This window comes from Colletes latitarsis, chromosome 10 (assembly GCF_051014445.1).
Source record: "Colletes latitarsis isolate SP2378_abdomen chromosome 10, iyColLati1, whole genome shotgun sequence".
NCBI classification, from domain to species: Eukaryota; Metazoa; Arthropoda; class Insecta; order Hymenoptera; family Colletidae; genus Colletes; species Colletes latitarsis.
The window spans coordinates 10,875,855-10,893,126 of NC_135143.1; the positions used below are offsets into that span (position 1 = coordinate 10,875,855).

The window sequence follows — 17,272 nt, forward strand, 5'->3', positions numbered from 1 at the left end:
ACTCGAATCGATTCCCCAGGTGATTCTGCGTAAAAAATCATTAGGGTATCCATCGTCGAAAAATGAATATTTCTCGAGATATGGTCAGCAACATGGTTATCACAGTCTTCACAGGAACAGAGTAGCAAACATTAGCAAGGAGCTACTGTATATCGTTTCTTGACGTAGTTTAATAAGTTCTTTCAGGTCCTTTACAGGAATAAATAATCGCGAATGTACTTTATCTTTGAGGTAACCCCATATAGAAAACCTTAAAGACAGATTTCGAAGCTGTGATGATCGTGATACATGGTGCCGACCATATCTCACGAAATATTGACTTTTTGAACATGGTGCCTCAATGATTTTTCACGCAGAATCACCTGGGGAATCGATTCGAGCAACTAAAAATATACATTTGCATTTTTCTGGTGCATCGTTACACAATTCGAGATATAACCCGTCCTCGTTGTGTGATTCACTCTGTATAGATACGATTTCAGACCTGGGCACACTCGAAATAACGTTACTTATATATTTACGATTTAAAAAAAAGAAGATGAAAGAATAAGCAAAAACTATCCAGTTAACATATGTAAGACTAAAAATCAACTGTGATGAGTATAATGCAAAATGTGATAAAATAATTTCTCGCAACATCTCAAATCTTAAAATTTGCGTTTCAGTATTCTGACTTAATTAATTTTGAACGAAGTAGAATATCGTAAATTAAATACTACGAATCTAAATTATTAATTAAACGAATCTAATATATTTCTGGTCGCCATGCTACATTATTTTCTCTGTTTAATCGTAGAAGATTACTTTTATTTTCGACATTATTACGCGAGTTGTTCCACGATTTATATTCATAATTCATATTTACTTTATGACCAGCCCCAGAGCGAGAGTCGCTTCTTCTTTGCTGAAGTTCAGCAGAACTCGATTATTCCTTTTTCCATACTCCCGGGTTAATTCAAATTGGCGATGCATATCGCGTCCCTCTCGAACTCCATACAAAGTGTCAAAAGTTTTTACACGTCACGCATCTATTTTAAACGTACCGAGTGGCGCGTTAAAGCAGCAGATTATAAATTTTAATGAAAATATTAAACACAAATAAGACTGTTGTCCAGGAGAAATTTTTGCGTTTACTATAAGCTCTTTCCTAATACGAAGTATAATTTACACACTCACGAGACCTATATTTTTTATATTTTAGAAAACGTTTGAAATGGGTCGGGATCATAATCCGAGTCTCGTTGCTCGGAAATTCCAGTTACGTTTTTTACATATTGTTAATTTTTCCGGTTTCCCGGAACGTCGTCGATGCATTTCTTTCTCAGGTTTCCGCAAATTCGTTTAAATTCAATTACGTTTGCGCGACTCGTTGAATTGCACCGTTTTAAACCGAACCGATGCAACTGTTCATTTATGAAAAATATATTTCCAGAGCGACGGGACGTAATCTCTTTCGGGCACATCGCTCTGTAATTTTCATCAGACAAACGATGCCCTATTGTTCCCCGTGTTCCAGAGAACGTTTTCTAGGTCTTATCCTCTTAGGTGCATCAAAGTGCGCGATGAATGGTGCAAAAATTACGTCGCGCATTGTGAATTTCATTACAACCGTACGCGTTTCGCAATCTAACAGCACCGTAAAATCAGCCTCGTTCGAAACAAACGAGTTTCATTCCATTCTATGAGTCGGAACTGTTTAACATTCAACCGTTCCTCGTCGTATTCCGCTCGTTCTTTTGCACGCGAAAAATTATTAAATATTGTTCACGCGAATGGGGACACTAAAATTTTACTGCAATATATTATAACTGGTTATATTCATTAGTGAAATTGTTATTATATGGACCGTTTATTTTGAAAGTGGTGCAAGTCCATTTACTTTTGTTTCGAGAAAATTGAATGTTAGCAGATCTGACAATTAAAAAATATAGGTTAATTATGTGAAGTCTGGGAATGTTTGTACTAATTTATCAATATGTAATTTAATTATATAAATTTCTTTTAGGCGAATTTAACTAAAATAATGTACAATTTCCAGGCTGCAAATGGACTTACACCACTTTCATAATTAGTCAATTGTAACTATCATTTAATTTCAATTTTGAAATAACAAATATCACTTAAAATATATCTCATATTAATCCAATTTTGTTTATAAATAATAACAAGAAATAAAGTAGGATTAGCATTTTTTATTTTGAACGTTAATTATATTTATATATTGTTAAACTTAACACAAGATATTGGTATTATTAATTATTTATGCTCTTCATGTGGCAGTGTTTTGAAATATTCATGATGCACAGGAGGTATATAAGGTAATAGCTGCTGCATATCGTTATATTTTTCGTATGTAATAGGCTTGGTATCGTGATACAAAGGCGCCAGGGCGATTTTTTCAAATCTTAGCGGTCTTCCCCGACATGTAGGTGATAAATTTAGAATCTTCAATTCTGTGTCCTCCATTGATGTTTTATATGAAATAGTATACGGTGCAGTTTTGCAGAATCTCATCCAACATATTTGCAACCAATTTACTTTTTCTCCATTAGTGTTTCTTCTTATCTGTTTTTTAATTGCGTTTTGTAGATTTTTTGTTGAAACGAAATTCTCTCGTTTCATTTCGTGTAAAATAAATTTATTATGTCGCCTACATTGGTTTATAACGTCATAATAATCCTGTGGTGTGTCCAGGAAATTCTTTTTTCGTAATGCCATTTCTATGATACCAAAATCTGCATCGTTTGGAAGATACGAATGTCCGGAGAGTAAAAATTGATGATCAATTACCTCAATGTTATTTTCCAAAGACTGGACAACCCTCAACCACATCAACGCCATTTGTAAATTTCAATTTTGCCCAGTACACGTATCACTATATGCAATAACATAAGTATGGAAATTGGACTTACACCATTTTCATAATCAATGGTTACGTAATTTCTTTTACTGGCAAATTTTAAATTGAACGAAGCATTAGCATTTTTTAAGATATTAAATACTAACTAGTTATAAACAAAAAGTTTACACAAAATTAAGCATAAATCACATCATATCTCATTTTTTTTAAAAAAAGGACTTACACCACTTTCAAAATAAACGGTCCATATGTTAAGTTCATCTATTGCACGTATCATGATAAACTTATATAGAAAATGAGCGATACCTTATTCAAACATTCGCACACGATACATTACTGTTTAAAGAGTACAGAAATATGTTATTTTTTAATAATTGATAATAAACAAGGTGCACGCGTCGAGAATAATTGTGGTGGTAAAAAAATGACAATATACAGGGTGTTCGACCACCCCTGGGAAAGATTTTAATGGGGGATTCTATAGGCCAAACTAAGACGAAAATCAAGAATACCAATTTGTTGATGGAGGCTTCGTTAAAAAGTTATTAACGTTGAAAGTTTCGCCAGTACTGAATTTTTTCCTCGAAAATGCGCAAGTTTTCGGGGGTATGTCTATTCACCAAAAGTAATTGTAATTGACCCCCGCAACCGAAAATAATTTTTCCAAAACGATTTGAAATTTTTGAATTTAATTGTTAATAACTTTTTAACGAAGCCTCCATCAACAAATTGGTATTCTTGATTTTCGTCTTATTTTGGCCTCTAGAATCTCCCATTAAAATTTTTCCCAGGGGTGGTCGAACACCCTGTATAGAAAATGCGCGATACTTTATTCGAACATTCGCACACGATATATTACTGTTTAACGAGCATAGAAATACGCTATTTTTTAATAATCGATAATAAACAAGGTGCACGCAGCGAGAATAATTGTGGTGGTAAATAAATGACAATATATATCGGGAAAAATATGTACGAGGAGATATGGGTGGAAACGTTCAATTTGGGAAACAGGTTTAAAATTTTCCACGGACATTGTTGTCGACTATGCGCTCTTTGTATGTAGTTCGAGCCACGTCCTTTATGCTCTCGCAGGCAGCTTACATTCCATCCTTCTACTTGCAAGTTCGTGGACGTAATACGCTCGAAATTGAAGCTGACTGCTGACAGGACAGTCTTTGTTCTCGGGACGCCCGGTATATGCACGCATCAGCCAGCTGCAAGGCTCATTGTTTTCGGAAACATGCCAGAAATACGAACAGGAACGCCGCGCGTTTATTTGAAATTTATGTCTATATAGATTCATGGTTCGGTTAGTTTACTCAGAAATCCAATATTTGTTTAATTATCCCACACTATTCCGTTTTCGTTTTCTTTTTGTTCGTTCTGTTTGCTATCGTGCGCTAGTTTCCTTTTTCCTGGAGGGGGGGGGGGGGCGGTTCGAAATAGAATATAACTTTTGTGAGCAATTTAATATTCATACTGGGTAGATTCGTTCGAGATAACGAGGTATCACGCATTGCGCTGATACCATTTACGATTAGGGATATTTATTATAATGTGTACACTTGTGCTTCGACTTGGACGTTTCAAATTATTATTATTCTATCGTACATTATTTTCCATAATAATAGTATATTTTCATCGAACCCTTCTTAAATGTTATGTTTAAGAGAAATTTAATTATCTTTTTATGTAAGTTTTCATTGTTCTACAATTATTTAACGTTCAAACTGTAGATTTTATAACTCAAAAGTATTCGTTTATTCGATTCACGTTTATATTTCTGTGAAATATTTAAATTTGCACTTCATATTTTGGTTTTCGTTTCGTAAATACTATAAAATGTTCGTTCGGTTCGCATTTATATTTCTGCGATCGGAAAATACTTTGCACTCTATTTACAATAAAATGTTCGTTCGATTCATATTTATATTTCTATAAATTAGAAAATATTTAAATTTCTACGCAATGTTGCAATATATATCGCGAGGTATTATTTAACGAGGAGCGAGACTCTCAATTATCGCAACCAGTATAATTATTAAAGCTCGTTAAAAATGTAATATTGCTTCAGTTATGTTACACATCAAACTCTGACCAACATTCTTCTTTTCCATAGCGAAGCACGTAATTTTGGTATCACCTCTTTCCACGGAACATTCTAATCAATCACTTACAAAAAAATAAAATAATTCTAAATTATTCATTAAATAAAATGTCGCAGAATCTCGCAAGAATTTTTTTCACAAGGAGTTAGATTCCAGCCAAACTCAATTTTTTCTGCACAGAATACGATTTTAATCGAGTTACAATATTATTAGGTTACGCTTTGAAGTATACAGGATGGGCCACCGTCATTGCCATCCAAATTTAATTCATTATTATTCGTAATTTTAATTCTCAAAAAACTACAGAATCCACTTAACACGTAAAAATATAAGAAATACTTTAAGATACGAATTATTATACTTAGGGGTTGAGACAACCCCTATACAGGGTGTTCGGCCACCTCTTGGGAAAATATTAATGACAGATTCTAGAGACCAAAATAAGACGAAAATCAAGAATAACAATTTGTTGATGGAGGCTTCGTTAAAAAGTTATTAACAATTAAATTCAAAAATTTCAAATCGTTCTGGAAAAATTATTTTCGGTTGTGAGGGTCAATTACAATCATTTTTGGTCATTATACATACCTTCGAAATCCTACGCACTTTTGAGAAAAAAATTCCTTATCGAAAATCTAATTAGGTGTCTAAATTTTTCGATGAAAAAAAAATTTCAAATCGTCCTGGAAAAATTATTTTCGATTGTGGGGCGCAATTGCAATCATTTTTGGTGAATAGACATACCCCCAAAATCCTACCCACTTTCTGGGAAAAATTCAGTACGGGTAAAACTTTAAACGTTAACAACTTTTTAACAAAGCCTCCATCAACAAATTGGTATTCTTGATTTTCGTCTTATTTTGGCCTCTAGAATCACCCATTAAAATTTTTCCCAGGGGTGGCCGAACACCGTGTATAAAGCTCCCATTCCATTAATAAGAATATGAATTTGCGTAAAGATCCACAGTCTAATTATTAGCGAAAAATATTTCGAACGAAGTAATCGTGCTCGAGGAAACTAAAAGTCCTTTTCAGAAGGAATCAGATAGACTGTCCGTTGGCAATGTTTCCAAAACCGCGCGACTAAAGGAAACCCCAGGCTATCAATTCTCTCGAAACTCGGGAAATCTTCTTTTAATGAAACTCGCACGCGTTATTCGGAACGCTATCGTCCGCAAAACCCCGGGTCTCGTAACCGCGAACCGACATTAATATATCCAAAATCGCGTCGTCGAGCGTCAAAATTGCCCTCCATTTTCCTGAAACTTCCGCGGCGCCTTACTCTCGAGGCAACTTAGACGTCGTTAACCCGATCTCATCGACCCGCGGGACGTGTGTGTGTGTGTGTGTGTGAGAGAGAGAGAGAGAGAGAGAAAAAAGAGGAGCCCCCGTGACTTTGATCGGCGATACGTTGGCAGAGTTCGATGTCAAGATGGCGTGCGGGGGTGGGGTCGAATGGACAGGCACGGTTCGCTCCTGTGGAGACTCTTCAATTTTACGAAGAACGCCCGGAAGTGTATCACTCAGCGGCTCAGACATATTGACACTTTGCGCCCGCCAGGCTTGAGCTACAGCATGCCTTATTAAACTGGCTGGCTAAATTATGGCCACCGCTATCGTCACCGCGGTGTGGGCCCGCATTATTCTCACTCCATCCTGTTTCCGCCAACAAACGATCGCCAAACTTATATTTTCTGTGAAACTTTCGATTAAAATTGTTCAGACCTCCGCGTCCCACCTCCACGATCATTTGATGCTGTTCGTATCACTTTTTAGTTTTACCTTATTTAATAACGAATAAATATGTGTATATTTGTATAATAATCCGAGAAATCTTTATGGATTTGTCTCTTGCTTTTTTCAACAAAAATTGTGCTTGAATATTTAGATATATTGTGAGGTTCTCTTTTATAATTTTCGGGGCTTAAGGGAGCATTGCTGTCTAGGCTGTCATATCTTTGGCCTTCTTTGTGATTTTTTTTTAACGATAGGTAGGTTGTTTTGTAGTGACATTTTGCAGATATATTTATTCGTCTTATAGGTATGTACAGTATTTTTTTCATAAAAAAATATTAAAAATTGCGAGAGTTATAACCTTTTGTTTAAAAAAAAAACGCATTTAAACTACCTTCTATGATATTTCAAGATCTAGCAGGCCGATCGACTTCAAATTTGGAGAGAATATTCAGCAGACACGCCTTTATAGCTTAAACTAGAGATTTAAAAAAATACTGAGTTTTACTATTTTTTTTGATACGCTAAAGACAAATGAACGATTAATAAATAGAAATTCGAAACTTGAAGCGTCGCCATTTCTTTATTTATCAGGATTTTGACTTCTCCCTGGTTCCTGCTATAACTACAACCTTCCATATGAAGATACTTTAACCCCCTCTGTTTCAAATTATCTGGAATCCTGGAAGCCATTGGAGCACCTTTTCCAAAAGAGCCATTAAATAAGAAGTTACAATTCCCACGATTTTTAATATTTTTCCATGAAAAAAATATTGTATATGCTTAAAAGATGAATAAATATATCTACAAAGTCTCAGTACAAAACAGCCTATCTATCATTAAAAAAAAAATCACAAAAAGGGCCGTGAAATTGACAGTCTAGACAGCAATACCTCCTTAAGATAGCAACTGATCGTGTCGAAAAAATCGAACTCTGGCAGAATTGTTTTAGGATTTATTCTAGTTATAACGATCAATAAAAATAATCAAATTGTATTTTAAGAGAATTTCCTAACGACATATTTTGGCTGCGTTCCAGTTCCGATCACGGTCTAACGTAAATCCGTGTTGAACGGAAAAGTTATTCGTTAAAAGTTACTGTGATCGGCCAGGGTCGTAAATTTTGACCACATAGAACGATTTCAAGAATAACCTGGTTTCGAGGTGAGCTATTACACAACACTTGGAATGTAGTTTAGGATGACGTAAAATACAATATTCGCGAAAGCAGTTTACACGCTAATCTCTGAAATTTCATTAAAATCGATAACTTTAAAATACTGTAAAGCAGTTCGACCAAAAAGTTACTGCCAACGTGTTATACATTTTAATCCGAAATCTAGAAAATTGCTGTACCAGATGAAATTAATGCAATCGCGATTTTACTCAGATTTTTATTTCTTGAAGCAACTCGTCCCCATTACGAAAATTGAGATTCCTCCACAAAAGTGTAACTCTTTTCTTTTCCTATTCTTGAATTCTGTTCGGTCGTGAATCGTGTTCTTAGGGGACCGTTGAATTTTTAGTCTCGCGGAGGAATAATTCGATTGGCTGAAACGCCAGTTGAGTTTTCGAAATTAAACCGTAATTGAATTGCAGCTCGTTGGGAACTCGGACGTGGTCCGAAAGTCAGAAAGCATTTAAATAGGAAAATAAGTTAACTCGTAAGACGTTCGGTAAGCTAGTTTCAAATTAATCTACCTCATTCTTCTTCTCTCTCGGAAAATCAATTGTGCAACTGTGTCCCTTAATTACTTTATAACAGACAAAGAACTAACCGAGTTGAAAATATATCTCTTCGTTTGTAATATTTCCATTATCGTTCACTTGAAATCTGCAATTGTGTGCCTAGATTAAATTAATCAAATTCGTATCACAGGAAGTATCTACATATTATCAAATTAATTTTAGTTAATTCGTCCAAATAATTTGTACAAGTCTCGTTAATATTTCAAACATAAAGGACCGAGTTGTCTTTGGTAAAAAACGAAAAATGAAAGTTGTATCAATAATAATAATACAAAGAAAACTATATCGAACAAAACGATAGCAGACATTTTGATACTTCGTGATCGAGTTAAATACAGATTTAACTCGAACGTAAAACATTCGTAACAAAAGGGAAGACTGCATAGTTTATCTTTTTATCATGCCGCATTGTCGTGAATAGTAGAATTACCGGAAGAGTTCAAAGAGCGATTATATTTGCATGTTAACAAGGCCAACCTTTGTTCTACGTACTTGTCAATTGTAGAGATAGGAAAACCATTCTGCAGTAAAACCGTTTTAATAAGAGAAATGTTTTTTTCTTTGTGATATGCACGTCTCCGAATAATTCCAGTTGAAAATCATAGATATTCATAGAAACGTATAAACTTTCGATAAAATGACGGTATAAATTGATTCCATTATTCAATTTTTTTCTACTCAGAAGCACTTTTCAACGAGCTTTTACCCAACGATAATGTTCGAAATATTAATGTAAACGAACCTCGTATAATTGATTTTAGGATTACTATTAATAGGAAGAGATTAAGAAATTATCTACTTATATTACAAATTTTAAATTCTCGAAAGTTTCCAGGATACTCACAGTGGATTTTCGCATATTTCAAGCAGAAAATGGTTCTCTATTTCTTTTTAATCGCCAGGAAATGGGTGTCTAATACTAAAAATACCCTAAGCAGTGGCCAACGTTCCCTTCCACCTTGCTACCCGCATAAAAACGTTTTAGCCACAGCATGAAACTTCCATAAAGCTCCGCCATGCCTGTTGCATAGTAACTAGAAGTTCTAACGCACCCAATATCGCCTAATTTTTCAGATAAAGAATTTTCAGTGATTCTAATCTATTCACAATTCTCTTTTGCTTAAAATTCCCTCAAAACGAATCTCATCGAGACACTACAAAATACACCGTAATTTATAGAAATATTTTCAAACAGACAAAAATCTATACTATACAAAGTGTTCGGCCACACCTGGGAAAACTTTTAATGGGAGATTTTAGAGGCCACAATAAGATGAAAATCAAGAATATTAATTTCTTCACTGAGGCTTCGTTAAAAAGTTATTAAAAAATTAAATTAAAAAACTTCAAATCATTCTGACAAAATTATTTTTGGTTGCAGAGGTGAATTACAATCATTTTTAGTCATTAGACATACCCTCGAAATTCTACCCACTTTCGAGAAAAAAATTCGAGAAGGTGTGAAATTTTTCGACAAAATTAAAAAATTTCAAATCATTCTACAAAAATTATTTTTGGTTGCGGGGGCCAATTACAATCATTTTTGGTCAATATACATACCCCCGAAATCCTACACACTTCCAAGAGAAAAATTCATTACCGAAAATCCAAGGTGAAGCCAGAAATGGTTCCCAGAAATTTCATGCGTATCTTTAAAATGTCATAACTTCTGAACGGATTGAAGGATTTTAATGTTTAAAAAAGCAATCAACGCGTATTTTAGTGGAGTATATGTAGAAATTCTAAAAATATTGGAAAAGTTGTTCCTTGACTCCGTAAAATGAGAAAAACCCCATAAAAATGGTCCAATTTTAAAACGACCATATCTCCTACAATAGTGAATATATTTCAATGAAACTTTTTTGTAAAGTAGAGGTCATAGGAACCTACAAAAAAGTATTAGACAACTTTTCTGTAGGGCGTCAAACGAATTTATTAAAAATGAAAAACAAATTTTTAAGAAAATTCGACAAGGGGTTGGTGCCTAAATTTTTCGAATCGTTCTAAAAAAATTATTTTCAATTGCGGGGGTCAAATACAATCATTTTTGGTCAATAGACATACCCCCGAAATCCTATTCAGTTTCGAGAAAAAAATTCTTCAACGAAAATATAATCTGAGGCCTAAAATGTCTGTCCGAATTTTCATGCGAATCTTTAAAATGTCATAACTTCTGAACGGATTGGACGATTTTAACGTTTAAAAAAGCAAACTACGCGTATTTTGGTGGAAAATATGTACAAATCGCAAAAATATTCGAAAAGTTGGTCCTTGAACCCGCAAAATGAGAAAAACCCCATAAAGATGATCCAATTTTCAAACAGCCATAACTCCTATAATTGTATATATATTTCAATGAAACTTTTTTCTGAAGTAAAGCTCATGGGTACTTACAAAAAAGTATTAGACAACTTTTCTGTAGGGCGTCAAACAAAATTATTAAAAATCAAAAACGAATTTTTAAGAAAATTCGACAAGGGGTTGTGCCTAAATTTTTCGACGAAAAAAAAATTTTTCAAATCGTTCTGGAAAAATTATTTTCGTTTGCGGGGGCCAATTACAATCATTTTTGGTGAATAGACATACCCCCGAAATCCTAGCCATTTTCGAGAAAAAAATTCAGTAAATGGATAAATTTTTTAATAAAATTGAAAACTTTCGAATCGTTCTCGAAAAATTATTTTCATTTGCGGGGGTCAATTATAATCATTTTTTGCTAATAGAGGTACCCCCGAAATCCTGCGCATTTTCAAGATAAAAATTCAGTACGGGCGGAGATTTAAACGTTAATAACTTTTTAACGAAACCTCCATCAACAAATTGGTATTCTTAATTTTCATCCCATTTTGCCTCTAGAATCTCTCATTATAATTTTTCCCACGGGTGGCCGAACACCCTGTATTATTATATCTTCCACCCTTTACAATATTATAATTTATTTTCCCCCCTGATATCACTCTCGACAATCTCGGATATTCTTAAAAATATTGCCTAGAATTCCAAAATTTTTGGGCGAAAATTCTCATTTTTCTGGTCCAATTTAACCAATTTTCGCGAAATTTCGGGTTCGTAGAAAATTGCACGCTTCGTCCACGGGTGGCTGTATCCTTTTCTTGAAACCAGAACCGGGAAATATCGTTGGCCCGACGAGAATGGAAAGAAAGGGTAAGAAAATGACTTATATTTCCCCATTAATTTTACTCGCGAGCCGTTTCACCGCTCCTGTACCGTTAACGCGCGAAAGCGGAAAAGTTTCGCGCTCGCATTAATATTAATTGCGACAACGGCGAAACTTAATAGCCGCCGCCATTAACGGGCGATTCGTAATTGTCGTTCGACTGAGTTCCCTGGGCGTTTACGTTTATTTATAATACCCGTAGAATCAGCGAAGTCGATGAATTTCAAGCACCGTGGCTCGATTGTCCCGGTGGGGAAGCCAGTTTTACCCCGGATTCGTCTCTTTTCACGAGCAGTCTGCGGGTCTGTTATTTCGGGACTTCGAGTGGAATCCTTAAACGCTGCTTTTCGATTATCTAATCGAAATTTATGCGGCTTCCGGGGCTCGCGTATCGCCCCTCCCCCTCTTTGTCGTTCGTTGGTGGCCATGATAACGCGATGGAAGGTCGATCCGGAGGTTCGTCGCGTGCACGAAATTATTAATTTGATTTAGTATAACGTGACCTCCGCTATTCACAGTACTGGACAAAAGTATGAGATATACTTTCTATATGTAAAAGAAGAATATTTATATTTTGTATATCCCAGTTACGTATTTCTTTCTGCAATCTTTCTATCGTACGTCTTTTGAATTTAAGATTTCGTATGCTCGTTGTTAATATTATATGCAGTATGTAGGATGTATAAAGTCTACGATATATTTCTTTTATAGTAATCGAAGTGTCTTATATTTTTGTCCAGTACTGTACGAGGAAAAATTGGTTTGTCGCGAGATAAAATATTGATAGGAAACTCGGGCCTCAAGGGCGCGTCGAGCTGATCGAAAATATTCTAAACCACTCAAAGCACGAAACGGTAAACTGTTATGTATAAAAGTTAATCGGCAAACTTTCGGTAAATAACACTTTAATTTTTCTGTAAAAGTTCGATTTAGCAGTTATTTTATTTTCGATCGATTAGAGTTCTGGAGGAATTGTGAAAAAAGTAAAAATCTAAAATAAGTGGTATAAAAGTTTCAGAAACGTAAGCTAAATAATTACTTTTATATTAGAACCTATTGATAATTTTAACAGCATTATTCGACGCTTGATAGAAAGTGTTGAATTTTTAAAAAGAATCGTTCAATTGTTCCTGAAATACAAACATTTGAAGATAGATCGAAATAACGCAAGTCTAAATTGAGTGGTTTAATAATCTTCATATTCCTGGTTAACGCTATGATCCACATAAAGTAAGCAATTGATTTGACGTTGATATAGCTATTTCGACGGCGGAACCACACTAAGATTGATAATCATCATTTTTCTTAGTTGTTTATCTAGTTAAACGTGAGCTTGTAGTGAATTTAAGTACATCGAGATTATGGCACAGCAGCTCTTCTACAATGCCCTTTGTGGCCTGTGCGCATACATATTAGATAGCGATCTAGTGCTCATATACCGTGTGTCCGACACACCGGTATTCCACATAAAAGGTTCTTCATAAACCGAATAACAGCGAAATATTTTTATTCACCCTTATGTAGTTAAATGGACTTTGATTTTATTATTTTAAAATTCATCGAGCAACATATTTCGAGTCAGATTGATATTTTGGCGATAAATCAAGTCGAAATATATGCCATTGAATTGGTAAATTGTGTAACAATATCTTTTATTTATTCAACAAATTTGGATTTTAATTTCTATTTAAAGACCTGTTATTTTATCAACCCTTATAATTGCAAAGTTGTATACACACGAGTAAATGAATATTAATTGACTAAAATGTCGTTCGATAAACTCTGCGTTCATGCATGCTCGACGAATATGCAAAATCGATTTCCTCGGAAACGAAACCACGGCGTGAAAAACATTTTTTTCTCACATTTTCGATTTATTTTTCCATTTACTCGATCGCGCTTCCAATTACAAGTTTAAACAGTAGCGTCGATTTCGATCGTATCGGTGGCCTATAATTTCCACGGAGAATCGACCATTGCAAATAGAGGGACAGTGTTTATCCTAATCGCTGTGAATCCTAATCGGTAATGAAATTCTGTATACCGTTGCCTGATGGCGACAATCGTGATCGCGACGGGCCTTTTCAGATGTGATACTCTCAGCAGCAGGTGTCTTTCAGTCTAGTGCTATACAGGGTGGTTCCAGTGTCTTAGTTTCGAAATATAGAATGTTGTACGTAACGAGTGATCAATTACAATATGTTTAATAATATTACTTTATATATAAAAACTATACACAAAAATTATTTTCTTTATACAGGGTGTTCGGCCACCGCTGGGAAAATTTTTAAAGGGAGATTCTAGAGACCAAAATAAAACAAAAATGAAGAATACTAATTTGTAGATTGAGGCTTCGTTAAAAAGTTATTAAAAATTTTCAAATCGTTTTAAAAAAATTATTTTTGGTTGCGGGGGTCAATTACAATAATTTTTGGTCATTAGGCATACCCTCGAAATTCTACCCACTTTCGAGAAAAAAATTCGAGAAGGTGTGAAATTTTTCGACAAAATTAAAAAATTTCAAATCATTCTACAAAAATTATTTTTGGTTGCGGGGGTCAATTACAATCATTTTTGGTCAATACACATATCTCCGAAATCCTACACACTTTCGAGAGAAAAATTTATTACTGAAAATCCAAGGCGAAGCCAGAAATGGTTCCCAGAAATTTTATGCGAATGTTTAAAATGTCATAACTTCTGAACGGATTGAGGGATTTTAATGTTCAAAAAAGCAATCAACGTGTATTTTAGTGAAGTATATGTAGAAATTCTAAAAATATTGGAAAAGTTGTTCCTTGACCCCGTAAAATGAGAAAAACCCCATAAAAATGGTCCAATTTTAAAACGACCATATCTCCTACAATAGTGAGTATATTTCAATGAAACTTTTTTCTGAAGTAGAGGTCATAGGAACCTACAAAAAAGTATTAGACAACTTTTCTGTAGGGTATCAAACAAAATTACTAAAAATTAAAAACGAATTTTTAAGGAAAATCAACAGGGGGTAGGTGCCTAAATTTTTCGACGAAAGAAAAATTTTTCAAATTATTCTGGAAAAATTATTATCGGTTGTGGGGGTCGATTACAATAATTTTTGGTGAATAGACATAGCCCTGAAATCCTAACCATTTTCGAGAAAAAAATTCAGTACCGGCGGAACTTTAAACGTTAATAACTTTTTAACGAAGTCTCCCTCAACAAATTGGTATTTTTGATTTTCGTCTTATTTTGGCCTCTAGTATCTCCCATTAAAATTTTTCCCAGGGGTGGCCGAACGTCCTGTATATAAAAAGAATTTAACAATCTGCTCCTGATATGTATGTAAGAACTGACCAATTATTATACCTTTAATAATATTAAAAGGTATAATTGGTCAGTTATTACATATAAGAAGCAGATTGTTAGATAAAGAGAAAAACATATTCTATCATTTGATTTGAATAATTTGATAATGCAATATATTCGTAGCTGCAACATAATGTTTTGAAATATATTACTTGATATATATGAACAACAAAGTAATAAATTGCGAAGACTGTAAAGGTATCAATAAATTAGAATCTATAAATGAAAATCAAAACCACGGGTTAAATGCTGTTGTAAAATGAAGGTAAAAAATTGTATTGGTTAATCGTGAGTAAAAATTTGCCTCGTGTCAGTCGAAAGGGCCCAAGATCGATCACCGCGAAAAAGCGACGGAGGAAATGCCCTTTGGCGCGTTGAACCAATGTCGGTTGATCCCCTGTGCTCCCGTGAGCGTCGATATCATCGAAACGCCACTCGAACTCCGTTACATAGAGAAGCCAGAAATATAAACCAGTCTCACCTGGCTCACCTCGACACGAGGCGATTTTATAGCGCCGCGAAATACGGCTGTTTGAACAGGTGACCCGACAGCTGTTGCCCGGGATAAATTTTCTACCACCCCTGCTCGAGCCGGTCGAATGCCCATCGGAACCGGTAACCCATCGGTGAGTGCAATAATTGCTTAGTTACAAGAAATTCCAGCAGCCAAGAACGACGGGAAATCGTGGAAAAACTCCCGGATACAGTTCTCGCGCCGATTGACTTTTAAAGGAACGAGTCTCGTGTAACAGCTAAAAAAGAACAACTTTTCAATTTTCTTCAAAATAAAAGACACATAATATTAAAAATAACCTGTGAAAAATCTCGGGGACGAATTTGAAAAAATAGCAATCCTCTATAAAAATCTAAAAATAGTGATTCTACGCTTTTGAATCGATAGAGATTTGTTAAAAATTGACCTTGACCAGATTCTCAAGGCCAAAAATTTCTTTTTATTGCATCGAATTCCTCTCGTTGAGATGGTAAAAAGAAACTCGACCGTTCTTTCGAGAAACAATGTTTAAATTTCGATATAAACTCGCTTTACAGAAGCTATCGAACGTAAGATCTACGCGGAATGTTCGTATTTTATTTACGTTTTGTAAAAAAAAATACCTTCTTATCTTTCAAATTATCTCTACCTTCCCCTGCACTTTCGCGATCTGTCACTTTCATTTCTTTCAAAATAAAAGGAAAGATACAAACTCTTATTCCAGTTCAATCATCTCTGAAAATTCTCGGGCGCAACGTTCGATTCCTCGCGAAACTTCTCGGCCACGTAGCGATCAAACTTCGAGCAGCTTGTACCTCCGGCTGAAACTTTTCCATCCTCTAAGAAATATTTTCTCCTGTCGTTAAAAATTGTATCTCTTCCAATTACTTACGGCTCTCCCGTTTCGTTCGTCGACGATATTGTCTACCGCCCCCGCCTAACCAAAACAGTTTTAACTCGTGAATTAATCTCTTCTCGTATTCTCACTGATAAACGCGATCGTATTATCAAGTTTCTCGATAAATCCGTTTGGCACGATGTGACACAAAGGTTCCTGGACCTCATTGTCGCGTAACATCAAACTATTGCTCTAACAATCTACCGTACAAAGTCTCCTCTGACACACCTTCGTATCTACGCAACATAATACACCTGAAGTTTGAATTTCGTGTCGGCAACCCCTCCAGCACGTAAACCGAATCCCTTCTATCCATTCCTGCTTATCACTCCACCAAATTCTCTGATTCCTTCGAGGAACCAGACTTCCTTCTTATACACCTCACTATTTCAATCTCTTATCTGCTCACATCCGCTCGCTCCCTGCTATTTCCTCGAAACACGAGGCTAAAACCTTCGACGGTAAATTATATTTCTTTCATTTAATATAATTTTCTTTTCGTGTATCCTCGACGCCCGTAACTTTCGTTTTTATTTTTTTCGTATCTTATTATATTTTAATATGAAATTCTATAAACATTTTAATCGTTTAAGATATTATTTTTTACACGCGTTTCCATTTTCAATTAATTTCTAAGACATAAGAAGATAATTTCTATAATTTTTATACGTTATGCGATATGTTCGAAGATAATAGCATCGATGAAACCTTCGCCATAAATTATCTTTCTTTTCTTTAATATAATCTGCTTTTATTAAACGTAATATAATTTACGTTTCCATCTTCAATTAATTTCTAAGATATAAAAAGATTATTTGTACAATTTTCGTATGTTATACGATACGTTCGAAGATAATAGCATCGATGACACCTTTGCCATAAATTATCTTTCTTTTCTTTA

General features: G+C 34.8%; 1 long non-coding RNA gene across 1 annotated transcript in view; it reads right to left on the bottom strand.

The window, feature by feature from the left end:
* Nucleotides 1–17,272, bottom strand: part of LOC143346586 (uncharacterized) — a 164,921-nt gene that overhangs the window by 27,412 nt on the left and 120,237 nt on the right. The gene's annotated exons all lie outside the window — the stretch shown is intronic.